Consider the following 18,968-nt stretch of genomic DNA (forward strand, 5'->3'; position numbering starts at 1 on the left):
CTGACATATGTGCCTCCTGATGAAAGAATATGTCACTATCTACATTCTGTCAAATGGGTTGAAGCTGATCTGATCAAGCCTCATCATCCATCTGCCAATTTCCAGGCCACAAAGAGGATGGAAGAATGTGTTAAATGATGCTATGATGGTGCACTTGACACAATCCAAACTATAGAAAAGAAACTATAAGACAAATAGCCTGAGCTCTTTGGCACCTTCATGTCAGTCTTACTTTTGCATTCCCACTTCTTATTACCCAGGGCTTTCCCCCTTTTCTCCTTTGCTCTGATGCTACAATATTTTCTTTATTTATATGATTTACATGATTATGTGTTTGTACTTTATATTTTTCTACCAAAATTATTCAGAGCTTGAAGGTTTTTTTCTTTTATATATACCTTTTAATTTTTGACATTTTTATTTATTTATTCATTTATTTTTTATATTTATTGGGGTGACATTGGTTAATAAGAATCAAATCTGGGAAGGAGAGAAGATGCTGTGATTGGAGGGTGGCTGGCAAGGTACTGTTTTTTTGACTGGGATGGTTATAAAGATAGTCACCTTATAATAATCCAGTAAGTTGAAAAAAAATTTAAAAATGCTAAGCATATATTTGTAAATCTTAAATATAGCATCCATCCATAACCCATAATTCACCCATTCTAAGTATATCACCCATCCACATACCATCACCATAATAATAATAATTAAATTTAAAGAAATTCTTATTCGGTGCCAAGCATTACTCTTAAGTCATTTATTTACATGTATTATGTCACTATTTACTATTGCAATTTCCACTTTACAAATGAGAACTAAGGTACAAAGATGCTCATTAACATGACTAAGTCCATATAGTTACTAAGCCTCCCTGGAGTTAATGTTCTTTACTGAGAGAACGACTTCTGGCTAACTCCAGGAGCAAAAGCAGCCTTAAAAGAAGATGGATTTGGAGTTTATTAATTAATTGCTTTATTCAATCATTTCACAATTGAAAGGAATTTTACGGGTGAAGTAGGCAGGTTTAGGGAGTTTTAGGAATGAAAATGGTCCATGGGAATGTATACATAATGGAGACTTGAAGACACCAGATGTTTGTCTTACTTGTACAGAGGATAGAGAAATGCCACAGGTAAATAGAAATATATCCATCCTAAGCAATTAAGACAGCCATAAACCAAGGACAGACAGGGGTATCTCTGGCCTGAGGCAATTAAAGTGACCATAAGTTAGACCAAAAGTAGCCCTGACCTGAGCAACTGGGAGGGGTATAAGATAAGGCTTTCTCTGCCAACACAACTAGGAGAGCTATAAAATAAATCAAAAGTGACCACAACCTAAACAAATAACCAAAGGAGGAAAGTGCAGGTGTGGGGGTCGTGAAAGCTGAGTACAAGGCTAAGGTCCCACTCTAGAAAAGGGGGGTTCTCCAGCCTATTTAATGCCTCAAGACAAAGAAAGCAGCAGTCACCTTCTCAGGGGACCCTCTGTCTGTCAGGAGGGACAGAGTCTTAAGCTTAGAATTTAGAATTAAGTTTTAGAGATAATGTCTGCTTGCAATAAAGCTTCTGTACTTTTCACCTGTCACCGTTTGCCCGTGGCTTCATTCTTCGAATCCATCGGTGCAAGAACCCGGAGAAAGCAAATCACCCCGCTCAATAAAACAACCAGAATCACAATTTTTGGTGAGTATCTGCCTTGTGCCAGGCACTGTATCAGGCGCTGTACCAGGGGCTGGGCTTCACGGGCACATGGGGTCATCACTCTCAGTCTCATGTTGTTTGCAGACTTGCAGTAGAGACAGAAGGTACCACTGAGTGTTTAGCTGTGGGAAGGCCGTGGCTTTGTTGAGGAATGGAGGGCTAAACTGATACCGAAGGATGAAGTACAGCTGGCCAGGCCATGGAGGGCAGAACTCTTAGGAGAGATCTAGGTAGAAAGGCACTAGGGGCCACAGAGGAAGGGGAAACATTCCAGGGACTGTGGAAAGGGTTCCCAAGCCTTCCTGGTATTTAAACTTTAGCTCTTTCCATGCAGTTGCTATTTAAGGACTTAGAAAAGCAAAACCAAGCCAAAGCTCAAACCAAACATTTGCATCTAAAGTGAACCAGGAATGAGATGAACTCACAATGAATGAAAATTTCATTCTCTCTGTCTCTTATTTTAATTGAGTTACAAACGAGTTAATACATTAAGAAAGAGTAGGTAGGAGGCTCTGAACCAACCTGAACTGGAACTAAACTACTAGTATATCCAGGCTTGTTTGGTGTGGAGCCAGAAGAGGCTAGATTAGTGCCAGAGTGATGGAGTTCATGGCATCGTGTTTGTATTGTATTATTTAAAGCTTGAGAGAAGAGGAGTAACAGTTTTCCAGAAGCGTTTGAGAGACTAGATCACTATATGGCAATAACCCCTGTGTTGAGGAGGAGATCGGCCTTGGTGAACTGCAAGTTTCTCTCCAACTCATTTTCCTAAAATGAGAACATTAGACTATTCTCAGAAGTGAACAACGGTTGAACACAACTATTTTGTTATATCTGGAGGCTCTGAGCTGTGTTTTGATAACTCCCTTAAACTCAGAGTAGCTGATTAAAGAAAGTCCTTCCTCTCTGACCACAGGGAGGGACACAGGTCCAGGGGCCCAGCCCCTGCTGGCACTGGTGTGTCCTCTATTGGGGACACATGAGCCCTGCCTTAGGCTCGTCTCCCCATACTTGATAGCCTCATTTCCCTCTCTCAGAGCTTATTCAGAGCTTGAGGTCTTGTTTCATATATATATTAACCTATTTATTTAAATTTATTGGGGTGACATTGGTTAATAAGATTATATATAAAATGCATTCTTGGGACAAAAAAAGAGCACAGTTTCTAGACAAAGACTTGTTTAAATTATCTTTCTGTAGTTATTAGAATTGATTTTGGAAAAAGTATCTCTCTGAGTCTCTGTTTTTAAATCTGCTAAATGGAGATATTATAGAGCAGTGATTTTCAACCTTTTCAATCACATGGCATACATAAACTAATTACTAAAATTTTATGGCATATCAAAAATATGGTTTTTTGCCTATTTGACAAAAAATAGGTATCATATTGATTCATTCACACCAGTTGGCTGTTATGTTGTGTTTGCTGTTATCTATTATTATTATTATTATTATTATTATTATTATTATTATTATTATTATCTAAGGGAAAAGAGGTCCGTGTCCCTGACTGAATAGTCAGGTATCTCATGTTTTAAAAATTCTTGCAGCACACCTGTTGAAAATTGATGCTATAGAATAATTCATAGTGTTGCTATGAGGATGAAATGTGTTAAAAATGGAAAGAGCTGAAATAGTACTCTACACAATAAAGATTAGTTTTCTCTGTCTTCCTTAGTACTACCTAGAACAGTGATGGCGAACCTTTTGAGCTCGGCGTGTCAGCATTTTGAAAAACCCTAACTTAACTCTGGTGCCGTGTCACATATAGAAATTTTTTGATATTTGCAACCATAGTAAAACAAAGATTTATATTTTTGATATTTATTTTATATATTTAAATGACATTTAACAAGGAAAAATCAACCAAAAAAATGAGTTCGAGTGTCACCTCTGACATGCGTGTCATAGGTTCACCATCACTGACCTAGAATAAGCTCCAATAAATGCCTTATCCCTTTTCTCATACTCAGCCAAATGCTGCATCAAGAGTAGCCCAAGAAAAGGAAGAGGTTCCCATGTACATGCTCATTCCTGTTCAGCAGAACTGGGTATTTGAGGTTGTGACTTAGAAAACTGTTCTTTATGCCTCCAATATCTATGACATACCAATGCATGTTTGAGAATTATAGCTGTGATTTTCTCTTCCCTGTTTGTGCTGAACACATATTAATTTATTTCATACTCTCATTTATGTGAATTCTCCAGCCCTTCTACCTACACACGGACCCACCATCTACACAGTCATGGGGGGAGTTGTGATGTACATACAACTGTTACAGTGATGCTCACAATTAAATCACAATTAAATCACAATTAAATCATACAGAAGTGAAACCCTAGCTCAAGAGCCTGGCTCAATACACATTTAATTGGTCATGATGAGTATAAGTATCATGGACCAGTATGAGTATATGGACCAATAAACTTCTTCCCCAGAAATTTGGGTTTTGACTTTAGAGCATTAATTCCATCTCCTGTATAGGTGGCTGGATATTGAAAATAACGCTTTCAGAGATATTTTTCACAGTGGATATAGGTAAAAATGAAAATGTGACTTGAAAAAGTGAGAGTCAAAAGAAGGTAATGCATGAAGGGAAAGAGTGATGAGAGAGACTAATCTGAAGTCCTTCTAGTCTTGCAGCCCCTGGTTCCATTGATTCCCAAGGGCCACCTGCCTCCCTGCCTACATACGCTCTACACAAACTCTCCCAATGAATGCATCTGTTTTTGATTAATCTAGTTCTAGTTCAATTCTGTTATTTGTAACCAACAGAAGTTGAACTGACTGACACTGATATTAAAACTCATATCCTGCTAGTCTGGGTAGCCACTACAGCACTTTGATACAAATGAACCTTTCCCAAAGATTTTATTGCACAGAGATAGCCAGCAACACTCTTTACTCCTAATAAGTATGTCAATGTTCAGATGATGTTCAGATACAGGTGTTCCAATGCACTTTTAGCTTAACTTGGATTTTTAAAGGAGCGTGGGTCATTAGGTTTATTAGGTTCATTACAGTGAGTTGGAATATTTTGTGGAAACTTCTGATAAAGTGTACCTTAAGAAGAATCTGGGTTTAAAGCAGAGAACTCTAAATAGGGTTTATGTACTATATCCTTAGGATCTATTTAAGCAACTTTTTAAGTGTGTAAAAACCATAATGCTTTCATCATGTTAAAGAACTAGTTAGTATGTACACAGTTTCACAGTAATAACCAAAAAATCACAGATATGCAGAAGGAAACCAGTGTTGTACCACAGTAAAGGCATGAATTCTAGACTAAGTTGTCATAAGTTGATTTACAATTTTGCCACTTAGCAACTGTGACTTTGGACAACTTACTTAAACTCACTCTAAAATGGGAACATTTACATTAGTAATCTTCTAAGATGCTGTGAAGTAGTATATGTAAACATTCTGAAGTAGTCTGGCTCACAGTAATAGCCCAAAACATGCTAGCTATTATTTTTATTGCAGCTATATAGCCTCAGCCATGTTTAGAAATTCTTATGTGCCTCAATCCCTAATTAGAATCACTACCGGGAAGTTATTTATAATTCAAAGTCTAATTAATTTACTTATATATTTCTGTATGCTATTAACATTGTTTTTAAAATTATATCAGGTAATCTAAAAAAATTACCCTTTTAGGCAGCATGGAGGGACCTGGAGAGTATCATGCTAAGTGAAATAAGCTAGTCATAGAAAGACAAGTATCACATGATCTCACTCAAATGTGGAATCTAATGAACAAAATAAACTGCTGAATAAACTAGATCCAGAGACATGGAACAGTCTGTGGAATCTCAGAGGGAAGGCTGAGGAGGGTGGGTGGGTGGGTTGGAAGAGATCAACCAAAGAACTTGTATGCATATATGCATAACCCATGGACACAGACAATAGGGTAGTAAAGGCCTGGAACAGAGGATGAGGACAGACTAGAAGGGATCAATGGGGGGCGGGGGGAAGAGGACATATGTAATACTTTAAACAATATTTAATTAAAATAAATAAAAATAAATAAATAAATCATACTAATTTAAATTTTTATTTTAGGAGTTTAAAGTCTGGTACAATAGTTGAAGATGAAAAAAAAATAATAAACATAAAAAAATAAGTACATGGCATATATACCGCAAGTGCAAGTTAATGCTAAAAATCACAGTATATTTTCTATAGGTACAAGAGTCTAGCCTATTTTTCTGGCCCTACATACTAAAATATGTGAATTACTGGTGAAAATGAAGGATACTAGTATTCCAGAGAATGAATTTCAGCTGAAATTAAAAGAGAGTAGAGGCAAGAGTTTAAAGAGATAAACAGATGGGGCCTGTCAGGATAGGAGCAGCATCATAGTACTGGTAGATCTCAAGTAGGAGGTAAAGATACCCTGTCTTCCAACAAAAAAATGTTGGATCACCTGCCATGTGCTATGCACTATATTTGTCGCTGAATTTGCAAAGACGAAAAGAAATTCTTATTACTGACAGGAAACTTACACTCTGCAGAGGCAGATTCGTGAATAAATGTCATGGGGGACAATTCTTTGCAAATATGAAACCCACACATTGTCATATCCTTCTCAAATGTGTTTCCTTGCAGCTCTCTCTCAACTCAAGCTGAGCCACCCGCTTCTGGCTCCAGGCAAGGAGAAGAAAGACATTGCTTAGAAAAGAGGCCACTTATTAGTCTTAAATGTTAAAGCTGACTTCCTTGACATTTCTAGGAGGTCAGTAGCTCTGAAGGAGGTGAGCGAGAAAATCATTTTCTTACTTGTTTTTTTCCTTCTTCAGCATATCAAAAGATAAGTGAAAGACTGAGGCATAGACTATACCAGAAAGATCTCAGGATATTGAGGAAGGTGTAGAATGCCGGCTGTTGCCTTGAGGTTGGTGAGTAAAGAAGAAGGACAGTTGTAGCATGGTGGAAGCTGAAAATCCCTGGAAGAATCCTAGCCTTCAGCTTATTGCTACATCAAATGGTACGTAAGTGATTGGGTGGATGTGGAGAGGTTCCCAGATCAACAGGAGGTTCTATTAACTCCAGACATATAGTAAGGGCTATGTTCAGAATAATAAAACAAACAAAAACAACAACACTGTATTCTGGGTTTTGACCCAGGGTGAAATAATTGGGATCACACATTTTTGTTTTTTAAATATGTTTTTATTTATTTCAGAGAGAGGAACGGAAAAGGAGAGAGAGAGATAGAAATATCAATGATGTGAGAGAATCATCGATCGGCTGGCTGCCTCCTGCACGCCCCCTCCTGAGTATCCAGCCCACAATCCTGGAATGTGCCCTGATTGGGAATAGAACTGTGACCTTTAGGTTTATGGGTCGACACTCAACCACTGAGCAACACTGGCTGGGTGAGACCACATGTTTTTATGATAGGTCCCTCTTGTCACCCCAAATATATTTTCATTGCAATTCTGAGAGTACTCATGCCGCACTTTGCAGGGGATTGTAATGCAGTTGGATAATAAGATTACATTGCTCTGAGTCTGGTAAATTTTGCAGGAGGGAGGGTCTATTTGGAGTACCTGTTGCAGACTTGATGAGAGGGCTTCTTTGCAGATTTGCTGTTCTTTGTTGACATGATGAGCTGTTCAAGTCCCTAAGGATAAGTAAGAATTACTCAGGCAAAATTAGGGAGGTGGGATTGCAATCCAGGCCGCAGACACCATCTGAGTAAAGGTCTAGATTGAAGAAAGGACAATTTGGAGTGAGTGCTGGGAGTGTTTCAAATCCCGGCAGCATGGAGTTTGAGGACTATTACAGATTCCCCAGGAAACAGACTCTAGGACACAGATGTCCGTGTAGGAGGTTATGGAGCTGTGACAACATCTGTCAGGGCATGACTGTGCTGTACATCCCAGGCTGACTGTGCTGGAACTGGGATGTTGTTTACATTGGTCACAAATTGAAACAAGGAGAGGGTTTTTGTGTTCTCTCCTGACCTTGGATAAATGTGGCCCCAGGGGTGAAAGAATAGCCATGGCTGAGGCAGCTTCATTTGGTTGGAGGCGATTTCTGGAAAAGGGTTTCAGCTGTGAGCTATCAGCTATCAGCAGTTCACTGGCTGGACAAACAAGCGCCTCAGACTTGAAGGAGGATCTGGGTGACAAGACACAGCTTCCACTACAAGGCGCACGTTGGAAGGATGAAGTTAGGGAAGTAAGCACATACCAGATAATACAGGGTCTTGTAAACCATATTTACAGGTTTGGGCATTTGAAACAAAACAGCCATGGGGAGCTACTGAAGGGTTTTAAACCGGAGGTTAAATCAATACAATCGTGTTTGTATTTTAGAAACATCACTATGGCTGCCGTGCAGAGCATCGATTTGAGAGGATCCTGGCAACAGGGAGACCTGTGAGAAAATCATTGCTGTCCGTGAAGACATCTGATGGAGTTTGCATTTAAGTGGAGGTGGGAATAAAAAAGTGAATTGATTATACAGAGAGAGAGAGAAAGCAGGATTAACGGTATCTCCTTATTAACTGATGGAACGTGGGGTGTCAGAGAAAGATGGGTGAAGCCACAGTTTTGGCCTGAGAATCTGAAAAATAGGAAATTGGGACAAAGAGAAGGTTATGCAGTTTTCACTTCCTAGCTCTTCTTTCTGGCACTTGGACAGTTGGACTTGGCGTCACTCTTGCCCAGGGGAGAGCATGTAACTATTTCACCCAGCTTTCCAAGCCCCTCCCACCAGGCAACTCTCAATTTGTGCTCTGTATCTACGAGTCTGTTTCGGTTTCGTTTGTTCGATTGTTTTGTTCTTTGGATTCCACATATGAGTAAAGCGGTACGGTTTTCGTCTTTCTGTAACTGGCTTATTTCACTTAGGTGACGTCCTCTAGGTCCATCCATTTTGTTGCAAATGGTGGGATTTCATTCTTTTTTACAGCTGCATAGTATTTCATTGTATATGAAGATACCACTGTTCCTTTAAACAACAAATGGAAATGAAAGTCAGGTGCGTTACTTCTGGGACAAAGCAATGGAAACCTCAGTGCCTTTCTCTAGTCCAGTGGTTCCCAACCTTGGCTGCACATCAGAATCACCTGGGAATCTTTTTAAAATCCTGATTTCTGGGCCTCATCCTCCAGAAATTCTGTTTCTTTGTTATGGGTTGGGGCCGCAACATTAGTAATGAAGAAACAGAATTTCCGGAGGATGAGGCCCAGAAATCAGGATTTTAAAAATAGTCGGCAAACTCATCAGTCAACAGAGCCAACTATCAACAGTACTTCTTCCAAACAGACTCGCCCAGGCCGAAAACCGACTTCTGCGCATGGGCCACGAAGTTTCAATCGCACTGTACGTGCGCCCGCAGGTGGTATTTTGTGGAAAAGCCACACTCAAGGGGCCAAAAAGCCGCGTGTGGCTCGCGAGCCGCAGTTTGCCGACCACGGCACTAGTCTTTTTCTTCCTCTTTGGCAAGTAGCAGGGTGGCCACACGTTGAGATGATAGAGCTGCAGAATGAAAACAGCTGAGCGTCTCGTGTCACGCTGGAGCACAGGAGCTTTAGATCATTGCCCAGTCGAGGGGAGGACTGTGTGTGAGCTGATCCTAAACTTTATATTTTATGCTTTGAGAGTTGGGGGCTGTTTGTTCTCACAGAATAAGGCTAGCCTATCCTGACATAGAAAAAAATTGTGGTGTGTATGTGTGGCTGGAGGCAAAAAGAGAGGGGAGCGGAAAGGCAGAATGTGAACTTGGTTTTAGAAATGTTTAGCTCAAGGTGACTGAGAGAGATTTAAGTGGAGATGCTCAGTACACAGTTAAAATGTGGGTGAGGAATTTGAAGCAGACTCTAGGTTGAGGATATAGATTTTGAAAGGCATTGTAGCCAATAAATGAAGCCATGTGAGGGATGAGATTTCTAAACACTCTGATCTAAAATGACCTGAGCATATTATTTTCCTGGTAATGGTCTTTTTGGGTACACTTTAGAAAGCGGTAGAATTCCAGAAAGCTTTGCTCTTTTCTTTTAAAATTGCATTTACAAATAGGTTAATCTCAATATCACCATACATTAAACCTATTCTCCCCTTTCCCTACTTCACGAAACTGTGGGCACAGGGTGCCCTGCTTGAATGCAAGTAGAAGTGCCAACCTCAACCTCAGAGAAGAGCAGGCAAGTCAAACAATTATTATAAAAACTCTGCAACCAGTTTCTATATTCCTTGAAGTAAAGTCTCAGACTTAAACTAGGAGTTGTTTTGAAACCTTAAAGGGAACCTTTGGTTACAAAAATGTAAACTAAATACCAAAACATTACTGTTGACACTTATAAAGTATTCTGAATGTTGGCACTTTGACACAGAAACTCTGAGAGCTATTTGCTAATGTAAAGTTTATAGCATTGATGTAATGCTGCAGATTGTGTTGCCTTGGGGGACAGGAATAGCACCAAACACGGGTCTGATATGAATTCAGCCTGCACTGTGTTTGAACTGGACTGTTGCCTATTTCTCCTTCAGATGTGTGTTTGTGGTCGTTAATGCCTAAACTGACCCTGAGTTTAGCAGCCAAAATATACAGGCATGAGATTTACACCATGTCACAAGAGGGGCAGGAACAAGGTCTAAGCTGTTGACATCCTTCACACAGAAACCCGCATGTAAGAAAATAGGCCAAACTGGTATATTTATTACCATTTCACTTATAAACTAAGTCACGGAAAGTTTGCGACCTCTGGGAGTAAAAGGAATACACCAAAAACAAAAGGACCAAAGACAGAGCCCAAGTTTGGTTCTCTCTGATCCCAGCTCCCATACAGGCGTACCTTGTGCTGTGCCCTTTGCTTTATTAAACTTCACAGGTGTTGTGTTTTCTACAAACTGAAAGCAAGACCTTTCACCAGCAAAAAGATTATGACTCGCTTTATTTTAATAATGGTTTCATTAGGTGGTTTGGAACCGAGCCCATGATATCTCTGTGGTATGCCTTACTTTCTTTTATTGACATCACTGTTTTAAGTGACATAATTTCAGGTGTGTTTTATATCTCTATATTGTGTAAGCAGGGATGTGTACCTCTCTCTTTTACTTTCTTTCCTTCTTCCTTCCTCCCTTCCTTCCTTCCTTCCTTCCTTCCTTCCTTCCTTCCTTCCCCTTACAGCTTTGAAACATTTTAGAAAGAGTTGTTAGTCTTCATTTCCCTTTTCTTTGTTTGTGATAATGGGAACATTTCCACTGTCTGTCTTCTGGTGTTCACTAGAGCAGCTGCTGAAAATCACTCAGCTTTTCCAGTCAGCTGCAGTTCCTGCCTCCTGGTGGGGAGGAAAGGACCCGCCACATACCACCTTGTAATAATGCATCAGAAAGAGCCTATTTGTGATGAGAAGCAAGGAAGCCTGTCCTTGTCTGTAACCACCATCCCTCCCTCAAAACACATGCATCCATCTCACCCAGTGTTTCATCTCATTTCCTCATTTTATTCTGATTCAACAGCATCTTTTTTGAATGGGCTATTATCACCATCTCTGTTCGTAAATGGGATCTGACTACCCTGAGGATCCCCATGAATGAATACAAACTCTCTCCTATTCTACAAAGGGAAGAAATATGATTGCTGAATATTAATAGTCCATTAGAGATTAGAATTTAAGGTTAGACAAGATCTTAATACTGCATTTATTATCCAAAAGTGAGGTAGGAAAGGGAGGAACAATGCAAGGAAAGAAATTAGAGAGAAACTAATATATATTTAGTGCTTATTATATCAGAGACAAAAGTTTTTCTACTTTTAAATTTTCAGTTTATGGGCTGTAACTATGTGAACAAGGTTATACTTCAATTAAAAGAGCCCACCACCAAAAGATGGAGTAAAATTAGGTCATTTTAGTCATTATGTTTCTTGAGTCATAGACAGGAAGACATCCATCCATGTGTTACTTTTGAGCTAATTTATGGTCATCATTAACTCCATCATAGTAGGTAAGTAAAAAAAATGTGCTAAAAAGGAAATACATAATGAGATGGAAAGTAGAGATAATTTTTATAATTTAAGAGTGATAAAGAAATGAATGAGTATTACATAAGTAGAAGGTATGACTCATTTTTTTGGTACGAATAATCCAAAGGACCTATCACAAATCATGAAATACTTGAAAGCCCTGTGTCTGTATCATTGAAATTAATGGGCAAGAGGTGAGAAAAAGTGATTATAAAAAATGAAATAGTCTTTGAGTGTGTGGTTCCAGCAGTTGTATTTAGCCTGACTCTCTGTATACAGTACCAATGAAATAATTTTGATGGGTAAGACCTGCAAACCAGTATGCTTTTATTTTTTTTATAATTTTTAATTCCAAGATTATTCTGATCTATAGTAAGTGTGTGAGCCACTGGATTAGGAGTTCAGAAGTGAGACTGGGTTTGTTACTGAAGGACTTTTAAACATTGAGTGTGCTGGTGCTATGGATTTAGGATGATTGCCCCACTCTCATGGAGATTCCACAGGCTCAAAACCCCTTAAAATTTTTGCACATTAAAAACAGCAATAAGATAGTAAATGCTATTGTCATGTGCTGAATTCCCTTTCCCCTTTTGTAGAGATCATTGAGAAAGTGGCTGTCTCATTCACACATTTTTATATAGATAAAACAATTATATTTTGGAAAAGACTCTTACTTGAATATAAATCAGCAGAGAGGATAAGATTCTCTTTAGTTTTAAGTCATTTAAGGGACAATGTATCTAGGACCACAAGCTAAGACCTTGGAGTCCCTTTGGATTTTAAACACATTGACGTTGATAATCCTTTTGCAAACTAATCCTTTGCAAGTAAAGAAACTTCTGCGTGGTTCCAGTACTTTCTCATAAATTATTTTATTTAATCCTCAAAGAAACTCTATAAAGTTGGTGTTATATTTTCTATTTTGATATTTGAGTTGACTAAGCCTTTAAGAAGATAAGCTGACCAATGCTACAGTAAGGAATTTCAATCTGATTTCGATTTGAATCTAAAGCTAAGAATAATTACCATGTATCATGACATCTCTCATAAAACAAATACACGAGGGACACATGTACTTTATAGAAAAAAATAATAAACTTTCAGTTAATAAACCTCAGGGTCTATGAGGATCTAAAATAACATTCTTTTTTAATTTTTTAATATTTTTATTAATTTCAGAGAGGAAGGAAGAGGGAGAGAGAGATTAAAACATCCATGATGAGAGAGAATCATGGATTGGCTGCCTCCTGCAAGTACCCCACTGGGGTTTAAGCCCACAACCGGGCATGTGCCCTTGACCGGAATCAAACCTGGGACCTTTCAGTTCAAAGGCCGACGCTCTATCCACTGAGCCAAACCGGCTAAGGCTAAAATAAGATTCTTTGTAAACACATTTAGACTATTCAAATATCTTAAAGAGTCATGCTTCAGCCCTGGATGGTGATGCGTAGTATCATCCACTCCCATGGTTTTTACTATTAACTATGTGTTGACCTCCAGACCCACACTCTATCAAAGATGGAAACCAATTTCTTATTAGTCATTTCCAACTGGATACCCACCAGAAAACCAAACAAGAGATTATAGATTGAGCTAAACTTTTTACTAAACTGCTTCTCCTATGTAGCTAAGTATACTATTTAGTCACTCGTAAGGAATCTGGAACTCACCCTAGGCAACCCCTATTCCCAACATGATGGGAAAAGACCAGATCCCCAAAGGAAAGTTTATGCCGTTACTTAAAAAGAAATTGTTGGGTGAGCAACCAACAACTGACACATATTTCTTTTAGAATTTATAGTTTGTATTTAAATGTCCTTGTCACTCAAGTTCCAAAAATAATATGGCCCCTATCTGTTCTCAGTCTAGAAATTCTGTCTACTTTACATGGCAAATACCTAAGTATTCTTTAAGATCCAATGGAAATGTCATTTCTTAACATTGCCTTCCCTAATTCCACCAAGAAAGATTGCCCACTACCTCCTTTATGCCCTCAGTAAATCCCCTACCTGTCCCTGTAATAACACTCATGAAGGCTGGTTGCACTGATTTCCTTACAAGTTGGCTTCCCTGGTTAAACTGGGTTGTTTTTTAAGCACTAATATAAGTTTATTAACCTGTGCATCCACCAAATATAGTAGCAGTGCCTAGAATTCGTTTGAAGTTCAACATATATTTACTTTGAGTAAAAACTGTTAGAAATGCATAGAGAATGAGATGTCAGGCCTATTTCTTATTTTCAAGCACTTCTTGTGAAATAAAGTATTAATTAAAATTTTTATTACCTCTAGCAGCGGTTCTCAACCTGTGGGTCGCGATTATCGGAAAACACATATAGCATATCAGATATTTACATTACGATTCATAACAGTAGCAAAATTACAGTTATGAAGTAGCAATGAAAATAATTTTATGGTTGGGGATCACCACAACATGAGGAACTATATTAAAGGGTCACGGCATTAGGAAGGTTGAGAACCACTGCTCTAGAGGTAGTTTTTTGCATTTCTCATTGTCTCCTGTTTAAATACATTGAAATCAGAAGTTTGATGTGAAAGAAACTATATTCTAACTTAGAAGGACAACTTTTTCTTATAAAAACTATTCCTGTTCGCTTTTTCTCCAATGTAATCTTTTACTATATGTACCCTTGGCCTTCACTTATGTTCCTTTATATTTTCTTTTCTTTTTTTCTGTGGGTAGGAGAGTTTCTTTTTGGATCTTATCATTATGAGGCTTGAAAGCCCTTCCTCTGTCTACAACAAGGCAAATAATTGGAAACATAGCTTCTGTAGGAGGCCTTTGAACCAAATAGAGACCCAATGGGAAGGAAAATGAGACCTTTGTCAGGGTTTCTCTCTCTGTGTCTCTCTTCCTTTCAGGTTTAAATGCATACACTCTCTTGGGCCATTAGAGTTTTTCTTTAGTGTTTGGTGGTTTAAACCAAATATTCCCTCTGGGCGTTTTAATCTGCAAATGCACAGTGCATAAATCACTGTGCCACACAATTCTATACTGGAGAAAAAAATGGAAAAAGTTGGTCACATTGCCATTGCAAAAAAAGGAAAAAAACAAGGGGAAAGTAAATCCAAAGTACTTGTTTCATTACCGTGCAAAGTTGCTGAAAGCCTGGACCTGAGCCCAGCATCCTGAGCTATTGTCAGTTGAGGAGCTATTGCAAGGTCCTCTTTATCATTTTATGGATTGGCTATGTTCTTAATTTTTTTTCCAATTTTCTCAGCAATGACTAATTAGAGGCCAAATATGCATAAACTGGTAAGCTTCTACAGAAAAGTGGAGTTTCACATGAATGTTTAAACAATTTCACAATCCATGTAAAACCCTGTGATCCTGACCTAAATCTCCACCTCCTTCTAATTTCTCTCCACCTTGGAATCACTGGGTTGGAAAGGGATCTGGAAACACTATTCATATCATGGCTAAATCCAGGCTTTAGTCAATAGAACCAGGTGAACATTTATACAGAAAGCAGGATGGGGCAAGGAAATGTGCACCATGCTTGGAATCACACATTCAGTCACTGGCTGTGTGACCTTGCATAGTCATTTGAGTCTCAGCCTTGCATCTGTAAAAACTAAAAAGGGACAATAATAATTTTGTCATCATAGACTATTGCAAGGATCAAAAGAGATTATTACACATAGTAACACACAATATATATTGTGTATTGTATTGATATGCATATATGTATATATACACTAATTATAATGTGCAAAATCCTCCAGTCTCCCTCAGCAGCTTAATCCAAAGACAACTGCACCTTGTAGTCAGAAGTTTTCTTTATGTCTTATTGAAATCCCTTATGCTAATATTTGAATTAATCCCATCGAGTAGTAATAAGAAGGTAGGTTCGTGTAATTTCTTGACGCCCCAATGTGTGAAGAAAGAGCATTTCATTTTTGGCAAGTATCCCTTGTACTTTTCTTACCATCCTTACCAGTCTTCACCAGTCCTCACCACCCATGGGGCGTCTTAGACTTCCTGTCAAAGTAAAGCTATCAAGCCATGAACCCTGAAAGGTGAGATAATATTACTTCAGTTCACCAAATACCACTTACTACCATAGGAATAAACTCCATAATTCAGAGGAATAAATCTCTAATGACAGAATTTAAGCCAATAAGATAAAATGTTTATTATGCCCACATTTTTGTTATGTCTCTCTATGGTCCCTCTTCCTTTTCAAGTTTATATTTTGCCTATTTAAACTTTCAATTATAAACATGATTAAAATTTCTAGTGTGCAGTAATTTTTGTAGCGTCTAGCTAAATAGTGTAAGGAAATTATTTGATTGACTTCACTCTCCCCACCCCCGCAAAGCCCAGAAAGCTGCTGATTGCCTGCACTGTTTTGTTGTTGTTTATGTGTTGTTGTTTGTTTGTGAGATAGAGGTTGTAAAAATCCCAAGAAGAAGGAATGTGAAACTTTTCTTCTCATCTAAAATGCACCTCATCCAAAGAGAATCAAGGTGTGGCATGGTGGACTCTAACCCTTGAGTCATACATACACTCCACCCCAAATTTTTAAAAGGTCACCCTTAGTTTATATGTACTATTGTCATTGGTTGACATCTCAAAGCAACCATTTAATGGAAGTCCATGTGATCAAACTTTATTTAAATCCAATTGCAAGTAAATGTGTTATTTTCATTTGTTTCTGATTTTCTCTTCTTTAAAAAATTTTGTAACAAGTGTAAATAAGAGTTTATCAACAGTGTCATTAACAATTTTGTTCAGATAATTCTTTGTTGTGGGTTGTGCCCTGCACATTCTGAGATGTTTAGCAGCATCCCTAGCCTCTATGTACCAGAAGCTCATGGAACCTCTGTAGTTAGCACAGTAAAAACTATCTCCAGACATTGCTAAACTTCTCCTGGGATGCAAAAATCTCCGCTGTTGAAAAGCACTGGTCTAAAGGAATACATTAGTAGAAATACTTGTGTCAATATGTCACTTTCAATGTGAAGTTCCTTTGCAGGAGTATTTTAAAGCTTTTGTCAATTTAGAGAAGAGGTATTAGGTAAAGTGGGATATTGTAATCAGTAGATAACACTTAGCAGACAATGATAAATTGCAGTATTTAACTGTGGGCTGTAAACAAATAAATTAGGGCACCACTAGTAATTCCTCTGCCTTATGGAACTCCCACTCTTACCTCAGAATGAGGGCTACCTATGTGAGGATATCAGAGATAACTCAGGGTCTGAAGAGTGGGGGTACTTATACACCTCTTCCTCCAGGCATCTTATAAAGGCTGCTTCTGGCCTACGGGGAGGGTGTTAATTCTTTAGCACTTCTGATTTGTTATGTAACGGGGTGGGGCGAGAACTGGGCTCTGCTCAATCACTCATAAAGTTGGAATTTTAGCTAGCTTTGTTCGAAAATAGTAAGGATGGTGGGAATATGGGCAGGGTGACAATGGTGTCTGTTATAATCCTATCAGACTAAAGGACTTGCATGAGAGAGTTTGAAGATGAATAAGAACCAAGAGACAAGCAACAGAATAGCATAAATAGTCACAGACTAAACATCCTAAGTGGAAGAATTGCTTAGAAGCAGGATGACACCTCATCTTCTGAGCCTAGAAGGATGGCTGCAAATATAGATAGGTTTATGGCTTCTTTGTTTTCTTTGTAACCTCTGAAAGAAGGTCATCCCTAGAAAGTGATGATCTCTAGTTACTTAGGAAAGCAAAGTCTGTAACAGTCATAAGAAAAATGGGAGACAAGTAGCATTTAAGAGCTTAACTGAGATAAAAATCCAAAAATGTGTGGTGGCACCAATTCTGTGGGCTGGTGGGTCATCAACAGTACTCAGTAGATGTAATACCGGGGCAGGAAGTGAAAATTGCAAATTCATCCATTGATTGGATTAATGTGTACTGAATGATAAATATGCCTCAGGCTCTGCGTGCTGCAGAAATAAAACAGACAAACTTTAAATAGACATAATTCTAAGATTTGTAGATCTTACATTCTGGAGGGAAAAAATAAATAAGATCAATGAATAAAATCTATAATAATAAAAGGGTAATATGCTAATTAGACCAGAAATCCTTCCTTCCGGACAAAGCCACAGCAGGCAGGGGCCACAGCAGAGGCAGCAGAGGCCCTTGGCTTCGGTGGTGGGTGGGGGTCGGGGCCAGGGCCCTTGCACGAATTTCGTGCATTGGGCCTCTAATTATAGTATATTAGTCATAAGCGCAGAGAATGGGGTAGGGAGTGCTGGAGCTGGAGAGGGGTGTCATTGTAGATAGGGAATATAGGCACGACCTCTCTGAGAAGGTGTAGTTTAAAATAACACTTGAAAGAGTGAGATATTGAACCATGTGGATATCTGGGATGCGTGTTCCAGGCATAGGGCACAGCAAGCGCAAAGGTCTTAAGACAGGCATGTGCCTGACGTGTTGAGGAATGGAAAGAAGACTAGTGGCAATATGGGTAAGGGCTAAAGTGGTTTAAATTAAGGTCAGGGAGATAACAAGGTTGGAGGTCCACTTTGTATAAGGTCTTGTGGCCCATAGCTTTTAGGTTGCTTCAGTGCTAGGTAAATTTGAGGGAAGATGAGGTGTGAGGAGTAGGGAGGGAATGGACTGAGAATGTTGGTGAAAACATATTTTAAATGACCATTGAGATGGGAAGAAAAAGGGTCCAAGAATAAACAGATATTTGGGAGCCTTATCAAGGAAGGAAAGAGAATCAGGAATGAATGAAAGCATAGAAGGCAAAGGAGGAAAACATTTCTTGGTGGACAATGTACTTACTAATGATAACTGTCAGTTATCTAGTATGCGGGACATGCTGTAAGTGCCGTGTAAATGATTTCATTTTAACTTCATTCACCTGATGTGGTAATAAATGTATTCTCCAAATTTTGTAGATGAGAAAATTGAGGCCTGGAGTGACTGAGCCACTTCCAGTGGTAAAAGGAGGATTTGAACTCCATTAGTCTAATTTAGGCTCCTGTTCTTCACCAGTTGTTATGCAGACTAAGTGCTGCACAAGAGCCATGTATGATAAAGATGGACGCATGCTTATGGGGACTGGGTGTTGAGAGGTCATTGGTGAATGTAGGTGGGAATGTAAATAGCACTTTGCTGTAGTTCAGTGATTCCCAGTGCATGACAAGGAAGTGGAGGCAACAGCTTTTGGAGAGACAGGGCGACTATGGAAAGTGACACCAAGATGATGTAAAATTAAAACTACAAAAAAAGATAAAAAAGGAAAGTGCCAGAAGAAAGTACAGCAATTAAGATAAAAGTG

The sequence above is a fragment of the Myotis nattereri genome (genome assembly GCF_964212035.1).
Source record: "Myotis nattereri genome assembly, chromosome: 6".
Lineage (NCBI taxonomy): Eukaryota > Metazoa > Chordata > Mammalia > Chiroptera > Vespertilionidae > Myotis > Myotis nattereri.